The 13,177-nt window shown below is 40.4% G+C and overlaps 1 protein-coding gene across 1 annotated transcript in view; it reads right to left on the bottom strand.

Annotated features, from left to right (window-relative positions):
• Positions 1–13,177, bottom strand: part of ADAM23 (ADAM metallopeptidase domain 23) — a 186,329-nt gene that overhangs the window by 115,518 nt on the left and 57,634 nt on the right. The gene's annotated exons all lie outside the window — the stretch shown is intronic.

Raw genomic sequence — 13,177 nt, 5'->3', positions numbered from 1 at the left:
AATCCATGGGGTCGCTAAGAGTCGGACACGACTGAGCGACTTCACTTTCACTTTTCACTTTCATGCATTGGAGAAGGAAATGGCAACCCACTCCAGTGTTCTTGCCTGGAGAGTCCCAGGGACGGGGGAGCCTGATGGGCTGCCGCCTACAGGGTCGCACAGAGTCGGACATGACTGAAGCGACTTAGCAGTAGCAGCGATGATTTGACAGGTGGCACTAGCGGTAAAGAACCCACTTACCAATGGAGGAGAGGTAAGAGACTTACGTTCGACTCTCGGGTCGGGAAGATCCCCTGGAGGAGGGCATGGCAACCCACCCCAGTGTTCTTGCCTAGAGAATCCCATGGACAGAGGAGCCTGGTGGGCTGCAGTCCACAGAGTCAGACACTACTTAGCATGAACATACAGTGTGAAAACCCTTTTAATTAATTCAGCAGTCTTTGTAAATCCCTTCAAAGTGGAGATTCAAAAATCATCACTTTAGCCAAGTCAAAAGAGGACGCAAACTCATCTCTTAGCCTCCCTTAATATAAGAAACAAGACCTTTATAAAGGACATTTTTATAAGGACTTCCCTGATGGTCCAGTGGTTTCAACTTCATGCTTCCAGTGCAGGGGATGCAGGTTTGATCCCTGGTCGAGAAACTAAGATCCCACATGCCATGTAGTGCAGCCAGAAGATTAAAAAAAAAAAAAAAAAAACCAGAGTCATACAGCTTTTTAAAAAAAATTTTTTTAAGACATTCATATGTTGACTTTTAACTCTTAAAAATACCAGAGTAGGAAATAATATGAGTAAGTCCAACTCTCAAAAGATAATTTGGATGATATTTCTTTAAATATCAAGAAAATATCTTCTATTTTAAAAATTATCAAAATAAATATGGGGCTCCATTCAAAGCCCTAAATCAGAAGTGGAAGATGACAGAGGGAACAGTATCGTCAAGAAAGTATCCCCCAGCTAACCACCGACTTCCCTTCCGAGTTAAGGCAGGTGACAGCAGACCTGAGTACATCTAGTTCAGAGACTCACCTTCTCACATTCTTGGACTTACCTTGATGCCAAGAGCAAAGCAGAGATGAGATGACCCTCTGAATTTTGCACAAAGGAAGGAGAGAGGCACCTAAGCTGTATACACCTGCTGAGTAACTCCTAGGCATCTGTAGAGCTTGTACTTTGAGGGCCCTGTAATTTAACTATTACTTACCAGGAAGTGGCCTTCAAAGAGCCAAAATTATTGGTTTTCTGTTGGCTTTTATGTAGTTTTACTATAGGACAATGGAGATGATGCTATGAAATACTCTACATGGACATCATTATCTGATCAACACAACCAGATGATAAGCAAGCCTTATCTACTGGGCCTTGCAGGAGGAAAGAAAAATATCCTGCCTATAAAACAGAAAAAAAAGTTTTCAAATAAATCATGCTGTATCTGAATTATAAAAAGTGCTTCCAAACAGCACATCTTAAGGACAGCTATACAGCCAAAACAAGGAGCCGGCAGTAAGGGCGTCTTGCTGATGGCGCAGGCGGTAGGAACAGTATGTCGCCTTTAATCCTCAGACCTGGAAACCTTGCCTCAAACTGCTCTTATGAAAAAGAATAATTAATAGTGTCTTGCAGTTTCTCATTTTTTTATAGTTCACGAAATCAAAAGCACACAAAGAACCCAGGTATTCAAAGCTGGATGAAAAGGTGGATATATTATTTACTTCTGAAAGCACTCTGTCACTGAATGTTTGCATTCCATCACGAGTATATTAATAATTTCATAGGAACATAGTTAACTAAACCTCCCCAAAAGAAAAGGACACAGATGCATTTTTAACCCCAGTAAAATAAGAGTACTTCGTTTTTACAGCCCATAAAACTACTCCTGACTATTAAAACTGTATGAGGTAAAGATACTGCTGGGGGTGAGGAAGGAATGCAAAATAACTGCCCTGTGTCAACACCGACCACATGTATATGTCCAGTGAAAATGCCACATAAACACTGACTCACCCGCAAAAATAAATAAGCGCCCATGGCTTCCCTGGTGGCTCAGTAGTAAAGAATCCACCCGCCCATACAGGAGACACAAGTTCAATCCCTGGTCCAGGAAGATCCCACATGCTGTGGAGCAACTAAGCTCGTGAGCCATGGCTATTGGTCCTGTGCTCTGGAGCCCAGGAACCATAACTACTGAAGTCCACGCACCCTTGAGCCCATGCTCCACAACAAGAGAAGCCATCACCATGAGAAGCCCACGCACCGCAACTAGAGAGCAGCCCCTGTTCTCCACAACTAGAGAAAAACCTGCAGGGCAACAAAGATCCAGCACAGCCCAAGATAAATAAATATTAAACGGGTGCCCCAAAGAGTTACTGGCTGCCCAGCCCATGCAAAAGTATTAAACCATTCATCTTTGAATTACTCATCCTTCAAAATTCAGCTCAACCATCCCCTCCTCTGTGTAGCTTTCCCTGATCCTGCCCTAAATTGTAAACTCCATAGAGACTGCATCTTATTCTTCGTTGTTTTCCCTTAACCTTAAGACAGTGTAGAGGGATGGAGGGAGGGAGGATAGGACAAGTGCCAGAAATCACATAAAGAAACCCTTTTCTATTGTCTGAATAGCTTCACAGACTAAAAGATCTCTTTAGGGTCAAGTACCAGGTCAGTCAGCATTTAATGAATAAACACTAACAGCAGTGAGGAAGAGCCTCAGACACAATTAAGACTCTGAAAAGTTCTACCAATTTATAAGAAACATAGTCTTGTCCTAATGCTGTAAGATCCTTATTGTCAAATAGTTTAGTCTGATTTACTACATGCATGACATCATTTTGGTAAAAAGTAAAGTAGGAAGAAATGAAATGTTCATTCTACAATGTATTAGAGGTTTTCAGCCTCTTGTTTGAAAAATATTCCTATAAGAAAGACAGATAGATCTTTTTTCATTTTAAAATTATTTTAATTGAATTTACTTGAAACTTCTTGCAGAAATGATCACATGAAAAAAAGCCTAAATAGATTTTGTCTTTAAACACAATCAAAATATCATAAAGCACATGATTATCATTATGGGAGTTGAGTTAGAACTGACCACTCAAAGAGGACACCTTTATAAACAAATCTAAATAACCATGGTTTAGGTTTTAACAGTGAAGATTCTAATATTATAATTAATTTTAAAAGAATAGGGGAAATTATCTTACATGATGATTCTAGTCTATGAATCATCAAAAAATTGGTTCTGGAAAATAACATAATTCTTATTGGCAGCAGATGACAACCAAGAATCCTAATGAGCTCTTTTACCTGATCAAACCCTCACTTCATATACATTTTATAGTATTTAGAGGAAAGTTAATGCATTATTGTTTGGGACTAGATTTCTGCAAAAAATAGGAGTAATGAAAGTAAAGCAAAATGTAAAAGGCAAGTAGTATAAAATTTATATCTGTATTTATAACTAAGGTTCACCTCTGTTGAGCTTTTGAAACATAACTTCAAGGGGATTATTACTGAAAAAATCACTACTCTCAAAGGCTTTGACAGTGGGTGATCCTGAATTCTGATGCCAGTTCTATCACTTACTGTGTGATTCTTTTTTTTTTTTTTTTTGAGAGTAGGAAAAAAAGGCTATTTAATAAATTAAAAGTCAGAACACAGCATAAAATAAATGGCCAGGATAGAGTCCATGCAATAATATTCTGTTAATTGTGAGAAGCATACACACAATAGCCATTGAATAAGCAGCAGACTGTCAGAAATCTAACCTGTCAGCAGGTCAGCCATGCTTCGCTTGTCTATCATTCCATCTATGGAGGTTACATGGGGAGGAATAGGGACCATTTCTGTTGGGATAAAATTCTGCTGAGATGTACTGAAACAGCAATTGCTGTTTACTTAGAGCAAAAAGCAATTTAAGTCAGGTGATAAGAAGAATGTAGAATTCATTAACCTTCCTGCTCACAGCTCTTCTAGGAGAAAAAAATCCTATTGCTTAAAGAAATGTATATAAAAGATAGCAAGTGGTGGTACTTTCAGATGTGTATTTACAAAGCTGCCCCAAATATACTGCCCTGCCATGACAAAGTTTCTATTTTTTTTTCTAACTCTTTGTGTGATTTTATTAATTTCTCCAAGTGTGCATTCACTACTAGTCTCACTTCTCTTGCCTACCTTTCAGACCCTCACAGTCTCTGACTCTCAAACCTCTGTCTGGACAACTCTTATACTTTAGGTCTGAATTTAGACATTTAGCTCCATAAACATTTAGCTTCCTATTCAATCCCGCTCCTACAGGGGATAAAAGCACCCTCAATTTTCCCCACCATGGCACTTCTCAGACTATAATTTAGATATGGTCGAATTGTCTTTCTCCTCCATTGTTCTGTAAGCTTCATGAGGGGAGAGCTTCTCTCTGGCAGCTTCATCATTGTCTGGCACTTACCAGGTACTCAGTAAACATTTCTGAAAAAAAAAAAAATGTGCTCGAAATGGTTCTTAAAAGGGTTCAATCAATAGGAATCTATTCCTCAATCCACTGAGGTTAGAAAGTACGTTATGCACTTGGCTACCACAGAGGGTCAATATGAGAAGTCCATTTAAGTAACATTTCTGGTCATTCACAAAATCATGGTTACAGACATTAACCATTATGCTACCGAACATCTGGCAACGTGCGCACCAAAGGGATAAATTTCTCCCTAATAGGAAAATGTTTATATCTCTAGACAGATAAGCTTCCTTTATCAGATAATGGAAATTTTATACCCCAGCACCTGGCATTTCTCACTTAACTGTAAGAAAAGTAAGATCTACAATCAGTAACTAATGCAATTAACTTATCTTAGATGCCTTATACCACTAATCTTCTGTGCTTCTCAATTTTTTGTCAAAATTAACTTCTACTGTAATTCTTCATTAATCATTAATCTGTCTTGAGTTCTTTCTTCATTTAAGTTATTACAGAATATTAAGCAGACTTCCCTGTGCTATATAGTAGGTCCTTGCTGGTTATCTGTTTAAATATAACAGCATGTACATGTCAATTCCAAACTCCCAATTTATCTCTTCCCCATCATTCCCCCCAGTAATCATAGACACCAAGAAGTAGTTTGAAGAATGAACCAAGTTCCAGTTTAATCTGCCCACATTCTGCATTGGGGTGGACACCTGCAAAGGGTCTCCTTTAATCCATCAGTCAAGAAATAGTCTCTTAATTTAGTACATGGTATTTGTATCCTGGATTAAAAACAGTGCTATGTGATCCCATTGGTAATTAGACCACTTGATTTTGCTAGAAATTCTCAAATGCCTTTTTTTTTTCTTTTTTTGTGTGAGGGGCTATCACTGCAGTTCCTCATTTCTGGGCAATCCCTGGAGAAGGAAACAGCAACCCACTCCAGTATTCTTGCCTGGAGAATTCCATGGACTGTATGGTCCATAGGGTCACAAAGAGTTGGACACTACTGAGCAACTTTGCTTTCCTTCACTTTCACATCTTTACATTTCTTGGAACTTAGAGAATCTATATCTAGCTCCTATAGCCCTTCTGAGTTCTTCAGTCTTGTGTTTAATTTCCCTGGGTCTCCTTCATCCATAAAAATTATGGTCAATAGACAAGAAGAGGATGGAATAAATGAAGTTTCTTACTGAAAGTAGATGTCAAATATCCACAGTCCTTCACCACTTAAGAGTTACATGAGACCTCATCCACCTACATCAAGAATCAGTACATAAATACCAATGGTTTGGACTTCCCTGGTGGTTCAGTGATGAAGAATCCACCTGCCAATGCAGGAGACATGGGTTGGACTCCCTGGCCCAGGAAGATTCCATATGCCTCAGGGCAAATGAGCCTGTGCACAACAACTACTGAGCCTGTGCTCTAGAGCCCAAGGACCGCAACCAATGAGCCCACGTGCTGCAACTGCTGGAGTCCACGTGCTCTAGAGCCCAAGGGCTGCAACCACAGCCCGTGTGCTGCAACTACTGAGGTCCACGTGCTCTAGAGCCCAAGGGCTGCAACCACAGCCCGTGTGCTGCAACTACTGAGGTCCACGTGCTCTAGAGCCCATGTTCCGCAACAAGAGAAGCCACTGCAATGAGAGGCCTGTGCATCACAACAAAGAGTAGCCCCCCTCACCACAACTAGAGAAAAGTCCGCGCGCAACAAAGAAGACCCAGCACAGCCATAAATAAATAAAAAATAAAAATAAATAAACACCAATGGTTCAATTGTGATTTTATCTTTAATGCTTCTGCTATTCTGTTTAATTGTTGAAGTCACTGTCAAAGCATGCTGAAAGGAGGTCAAATATTAACACATATCCTCAAAAACAGAACTAGAACCTACTAACATTTGTCTTAAATTTTTTCAAGAGTTCCTGGATCTAATCTAGCAGCTTAAAGATGCGTCATCAAAAGCAAATGATAATGATATTATCCAAAGCATCCATTACAGGCTTCATTATTCAAACAGAAATGCCTGAGGGAGACCTGATCAGTGAAAGCAAGGCAAAATGAACTACCTTGTACCATGGAATCCAAATGTTTAAAAATATACAGGAAAGGATGACTTAATGAGAGAAATCCTATAGCAACTCAATCCTGCCAGCACGGGAAATCTTAGAACACTACTGGGTCTCTAGGACAAATAAAAAGCAATAGTTATCTACATCATATTGCACATGGCACAGCGGCAATCAATACAGCAACTTTGGAGATCTTTGCTTCTTAAGCAGAAACTTTTTCAAAACTGCATAAATAGTGCTACTCTTTTTTGGAAGTACATAAATGCAAAAGAGGCCATAATCTCTCAGAACAACACTTATATACTTATTATAGTAGCAGAATTATCTACCAAGGACAAACAGACTCACCCATTAACAAGCAGCAGTTTAATGCTGACTGTCTCACTGCAGTAAATAAGCAGTAAATGGATGGCAATGGTGTATTCCTTTGCTACAGCTGCCATAACAAAGTACAACAGACCAGAGGTTTAAACAACAGAAATTTATTTCCTCATAGTTCTGTAGGATAGAGGTCTAAGAGCAAGCTATAGGCAGCACTGGTTTCATTTTGAGGCCTCTCTCCTCAACTTGCAGATGGCCTCCTTCTCACTAGGTCTTCACACGGTACACGGTATTCTCGTCTGCACACAAGTGCCTGTGTCCAAATTTCCTCTTCTTAAAGCACACCATGTGTGTGCACGCTCAGTCTTTTCTGACTCTTTTCAACTCCATGGACTGTAGTTTGCCAGGCTCCTCTGTCTATGGGATGTCCCAGGCAAGAATATTGGAGTCGGTTGCCATTTCCTACTCCAGGGGATCTTTCCAACCCAGGGATCAAAATCTCCTGTGTCTCCTACATTGGCAGGTGGATTCTTTACCACTGCACCACCTGGGAATCCCTTAAAGGACACCAGTCTTATTGGATTAGGGCCTACAGTAAAGACTTCATTTTAATTTAATTACTTTCTTAAAGTCCTTATATCCAAATACAGCTACATTCTGAGTTACTGGCTAGTTGGGACTTCAACATATAAATTCTAGAGGACAAAATGCAGCCCATAATAGATGACCTGGTCTGCTCAACAAACTGGATTACTTTCATTCAGAGGGAAGTTTATAGCAATACAGGACTTCCTCCAGAACAAGAAAAGTCTCAAACAAGCCACCTAACCCCACACGTAGAAGAACCAGAAAAGGACAAATGAAGTCCAAAGTCAATAGGAGGAAGGAAATAAAATAGATCAGAGTGAAAAAAAAAATAGAGACTGAAAAGAGAACAGAATATAAAAAAGAGTGTGTACATATAACTGATTCATTGTTGTGCAGCAGAAACTAACCCAATATTGTAAATCAACTATATGCCAATAAAAATTTTTTTAAAAAAGAAAATATAGGCAGTACACTCTTTGACATCTGTCTTCATGTTATCTTTCTCAATGTATCTCCTCAGACAAAGGAAGCAAAAATAAAAATAAACAAATGGGACTACATCAGACTAGAAAGTTTCTGCACAATATAAGAAACTATTAACAAAATGAAAAGACAGCCTATTGAATGAGAGAAGATATCTGCAAATCATATACTCAATAAGGGATTAGTATCCAAAATATACAAACAACTCATACAATTCAACAATGAAAAAATAACCCAATAAAAATATAAGCAAAGGAGACATTTTTCCAAAGAAGACATACAGATAGCTAAGAAGCACATGAAAAGTTGTTCAATATCACTGTGTAATGCAAATCAAAAACACAATGAGCTATCACCTCATGCCTATTAGAATGACTATTATCAAAAAGGCAAGAAATAACAAGTGCTGGCAAGGATATAGAAAAAAAGAAACTCTCACACACTGTTGGTGGGAATGCGAACAGGTGGAAAATACTATGGATATTCCTCAAAAAATTAAGAACAGAACTACCATATGATCCAGCTATTCTACTTCTGGGTTTTTATCAAAAGAATATTAAAGCAGTAATTCAAAAAGATATACATACCCATATATTCATGACAACATTATTGACAAGAGCCAAGATATGGAAACAACCTAAGTGCCCATCAGCAGATCAGATCAGATCAGATCAGTCGCTCAGTCGTGTCCGACTCTTTGGGACCCCATGAATCGTACCACGTCAGGCCTCCCTGTCCATCACCAACTCCCGGAGTTCACTCAGACTCACGTCCATCGAGTCAGTGATGCCATCCCGCCATCTCATCCTCTGTCGTCCCCTTCTCCTCTTGCCCCCAATCCCTCCCAGCATCAGAGTCTTTTCCAATGAGTCAACTCTTCTCATGAGATGGCCAAAGTACTGGAGTTTCAGCTTTAGCATCATTCCTTCCAAGGAACACCCAGGACTAATCTCCTTTAGGATGGACTGGTTGGATCTCCTTGCAGTCCAAGGGACTCTCAAGAGTCTTCTCCAACACCACAGTTCAAAAGCATCAATTCTTCCGCACTCAGCCTTCTTCACAGTCCAACTCTCACATCCATACATGACCACAGGAAAAACCATAGCCTTGACTAGATGGACCTTTGTTGGCAAAGTAATGTCTCTGCTTTTCAATATGCTATCTAGGTTGGTCATAACTTTCCTTCCAAGGAGTAAGTGTCTTTTAATTTCATGACTGCAGTCACCATCTGTAGTGATTTTGGAGCCCAAAAAAATAAAGTCTGACACTGTTTCCACTGTTTCCCCATCTATTTCCCATGAAGTGGTGGGACCAGATGCCATGATCTTCTTTTTCTGAATGTTGAGCTTTAAGCCAACTTTTTCACTCTCCACTTTCACTTTCATCAAGAGGCTTTTGAGTTCCTCTTCACTTTCAGCAGATGAACGGACACAAAACATGTGGTATATACATATTCACGATGAAGTACCACTCAGTCATAAGAAAGATGAAATCTTGCCATATGACAAGATAGACAGACTTTGATAAGGTATTATGATAAGTGAAATGTCAGATGGAGAAAGACTAATACCATATGATTTCATTCACATGTAGAATATTTGAAACTAAGTAAACAAAGCAAACCAAACAAAAATGAACAAGTAGATACAAAGAATAGAGTGGGGCTAACAGAGGGGAAAGAGCAGGAATAGGGGAAAGCATGAAAAGGGTAAAGGGGATCAACTGTACTGTGACCAATGGCAACTAAATTTTGGGTGGTGACCATGCTATAGTGCATATATGAGTAGAAATATAATGTGGTCCATATGCAACTTATATAATGTTACAAACCAATGTTACTAATAAATTTTTTTAAAAAAACAGGATAATTTTATTTTTTTAATTAATTTATTTATTTTAATTGCAGGCTAATTAGTTTACAATATTGTAGTGGGTTTTGCCATACATTGACATGAATCAGCCATGGGTGTACATGTGTCCCCCATCCCAAACCCCCCTCCCACCTCCCGCCCCATCCCATTCCTCTGAGTTGTCCCAGTGCACCAGCTTTGAGTGCCCTGTTTCATGCATCGAACTTGGACTGGTCATCTATTTCACATATGGCAATATACATGTTTCAATGCTAGTCCCTCAAATCATCCTACCCTTGCCTTCTCCCACAGAGTCCAAAAGTCTGCTCTTTATATCTGAGTCTCTTTTGCTGTCTCGCATACAGGGTCATCGTTACCATCTTTCTAAATTCCATCTATGTGCGTTAATATACTGAATTGGTGTTTTTCTTTCTGACTTATTTCACTCTGTATAATAGGCTCCAGTTTCATCCACCTCACTGGGCCTTCTTCTACATTTTATTTCTGGGTTAGTTAGTTCTTAGTCATGTCCGACTCTTTTAGACGCCAAGGACTATAGCCTGCCAGGCTTCTCTGTCCATGGGGTTGTCCAGGCAAGATTACTGGAGTGAATTGACCTTCCCATCTCCAGAGGATCTTCTGGACCCAGGGATCAAACCGTGGTCTCCTGTATTTTCTTTATATCATTAAAAATTGATAAAAATAGGACTTCCCTGGTGGCACAGTCTGCCTGCTAATGCAGGGGACACAGGTTCAATCCCTGGTATGGGAATATTTCATATGCCACAGAGCAGCTAAGCTCATGTACCCGAGAGCCCGTGTGCCGCAACAAGAGAAGCCACCACAGTGAGAAGCTCAGGCACCACAACCAAGTGTAGCCCCGCTCACAGCAACTAGAGAAAACCTATGCAAAGCAATGAAGACCCTGTGCAGGCAAAAATTTTAAAACAAATAAATAAAATGAAATAATTGACTAAAATAGCTAAATTGTTTTGTCTCACTTAATGTGAAGAGATGAGCAATCACTAGAATTATGCCCAGCTCCCTTGTAAACTGACAGTCCAGTGATCAAAGCAGCAACAGAAGAAGACTCCAGACAGACAGTACAGACTGAACACCAGCACATAACTGAATGTCACGAGGTCTCAGGCTGGAAATGATCACACAGGATTTAAACTGGATGAAATGAGTAAAGGGCTTAGCAGAGGTTCTATTACTATTACGACTGCAGTTGAAAACCTTCCTTCTACATACTCTGGAAACTAGGAAATGCAGCATTCAGCCTATGAGTTAGAAGCATCTTAAAGAAACAGAATCCTGAGATGGACAGCCATGTTACTCATCATTTCCAGCTCTTCTGGACTCAAACCCAGAAAACATGCCTGAGCTGGTAGCCTCAGCACAAGTCTGAGACCAAAGGCCTGAATTCCGAAAAGCCAGTGCCTTCGCTCGCCCAGATGTGTGAGAGGAATTCCAGCAGTGAGACTAAAGGATGGAGAGCAGGAGAGAAGAGGGGTGGGGCAGGGGTTAGCACTGAGCTCTACATGGTGGCTCAGACGGTAAAGCGCCTGTCTACAATGCGGGAGACCTGGGTTCGATCCCTGGGTCGGGAAGATCCCTGGAGAAGGAAATGGCAATCCACTCCAGTACTATTGCCTGGAAAATCCCATGGACAGAGGAGCCTGGTGGGCTACACAGTCCATGGGGTCACAAAGAGTTGGACACGACTGAGCAACTTCGCTTTCACTTTCACATGACCAGCTAACCTAGGTCAAGGGTCAAGCCTACTGGGTTGGGAAAGATCTCCTGGAGAAGAAAAAGGCAACCCACTCCAGTATTCTTGCCTGGAAAATTCCATCGACAGAGGAGCATGGTGGGCTACATACAGTCCATGGGGTTGCAAAGAGTTGGACCCAACTGAGCACACACGCATACATACATACATATATATGGACAGAAACAGAATCTGTGTGTGTAAAATTTGGTTATTTATAGTATTTAATCTTACTATCTTGCACTTCTAGTTAATATTTTTCTTAGGTTTCTTTCCTAAATAAAATTTTTTTCTGTTATATGTTGGTGTTTGGCAGAAATCAATACAATATTGTAAGGCAATTATCCTTCAATTAAAAATAAATAAAAATGTTTTATTTTTATTTTTCTGTTATTAAAAAAAGAAGAGTCAAGCCAACTCAGAAGCCAAGATGAAAGCCTGGATGGAAGCCAGGATGGCCCGCCCTGGGCTGCAGTGAAGGCAAATTTGCCTCAGTCTTCTGCAGCCACAGTTCTGAAGCCACACTTCTCTGATTCATTCACAAAAGGAAAATGGGGCAGGAGGCCTATTCTCCTCCACATGTTGCATCTTATAAACCCAACTTTGAGTTCAAATCTCCAAACGTGAAGAGCTGAAAAAACACGCAACAGAACAAGACTGAAAATCCCCCTCCGAATCCAGTGACTCGGGGTGGGCAGCTTGCCTTCCATCCACCAATGGGTGGTTCAAGCTTCTTCAAGAGAAGGGGCTCACTGGTTTTCACTCTCACCAGGGGTTTGATGCCTTCCTGCTCCCAAACCTTTGCTCTGCTACTTTCCCATGTGGAATGTACCTTTCTCCCTCCCACATCTTTCTGTAGCAGACCCTGACATCCCGTGCCCACATGCCTTCAGCAGGCGCCTCAACATGCTGAAGGCAGGTGACTAGAAATACCTAAGACTCTTGGCTTTTTTCTACCTCACAGGAGGCAAGAGCAACATACTGAAGAGGTGCCACTCCCAGAAACACCCCTTAACCAACAACAGACTGCAGTCAGTGGATGAAACTCCAGTTTCCTCCATCTTCAGTTGGATAATAGTCTGGCATATTCTCGAGAATGAACCCAAGGACTCCCAGGATTTCCTCAGTGGGAATGAGCCCTGGTTGGGCACATGAGAAATCTCTCTTTTAAAGCTCCCACCCCATCCACATCTCACTCCCTAAAGGTATTTTCTGGAAATCTTGCCTCAGGATCTGCTACCAAGGGAAGCAAACCCAAGACAGCATCCTTTAAGACAAATATTAAATCTCATCTTCCCCATAAGACCTTCCAGCACTAAGGCCTCCCAAGTCACTTCCTATCATATTTAATACAATTTGTATATATTTCATTCTCTGTGGGCTCTTAGAGAGGAGGAATTCTTTTACACAGTCCTGAAACCCCTGGGTTGTTGCTCAGCACCGTATCTTAAGGCAAACTAGATGCTCAATAAACGTTTGCTGGCTGAACAAAGAATAAATTAATCATATTAATTGGCATGAAAGCCTGGGTTTTTATTCAATCTAGCTGAAACTACATCAATGTAGCTGTTTCCTTCTTTCTTTTTTATATTATTTTTGTGATTTTGTTTGCTTGTTTGTTTTCCTCTATT

This window comes from Bubalus kerabau, chromosome 3, assembly GCF_029407905.1.
Source record: "Bubalus kerabau isolate K-KA32 ecotype Philippines breed swamp buffalo chromosome 3, PCC_UOA_SB_1v2, whole genome shotgun sequence".
NCBI lineage: Eukaryota > Metazoa > Chordata > Mammalia > Artiodactyla > Bovidae > Bubalus > Bubalus kerabau.
The sequence above is the reverse complement of the archived record's forward strand: the minus strand, read 5'-3'. Positions and strand labels throughout refer to the sequence as shown.